Below are 515 nucleotides of genomic sequence, written 5' to 3'. Positions count from 1 at the left end.
AACACTATGGGCTCACGGACACCCCTCTTATTCTAAAAAAGCAACAGCGATCTTGCATTACTGGAATCAACTAGAGTGCCGATTGGTTGGATTTATGTGGAGGAAACGATCAGAGGCGCCCGCTCTCATTCCTGGCCAATTAATGGGAGACTTGAGGCCAAACAGATTCCAATGACGTTTCCAGATCATTGAGTAGAGTCAATGAAGTCCACCGGAGTGCTCTGGGATAGCGGCTCATGGAGTTTAGCGGTTTGGGGAGCCACTTTCAGGCCAGATGGAAGTCTTAACACCACTGTATTGACAGCCATGAAGGATTTGGCGCAACCCAAGGGGGCGATTTTGTTTTCAGATTAAGCAACTCCTGCCCATAAGCCCCTTCCTGGGTATCCAAGCTTTGTGCAACAACAAAGATATATCTGGGAGGTGATATATATATATATATATATATATATATATATATATATATATATATATATATATATATATATATATATATTGTATGTGAGTATGTGAGT

The sequence above is a fragment of the Sinocyclocheilus grahami genome, unplaced genomic scaffold (assembly GCF_001515645.1).
Source record: "Sinocyclocheilus grahami isolate Dianchi unplaced genomic scaffold, SAMN03320097.WGS_v1.1 scaffold850.1, whole genome shotgun sequence".
Taxonomy (NCBI): domain Eukaryota; kingdom Metazoa; phylum Chordata; class Actinopteri; order Cypriniformes; family Cyprinidae; genus Sinocyclocheilus; species Sinocyclocheilus grahami.
Note: the sequence above shows the minus strand (reverse complement) of the source record.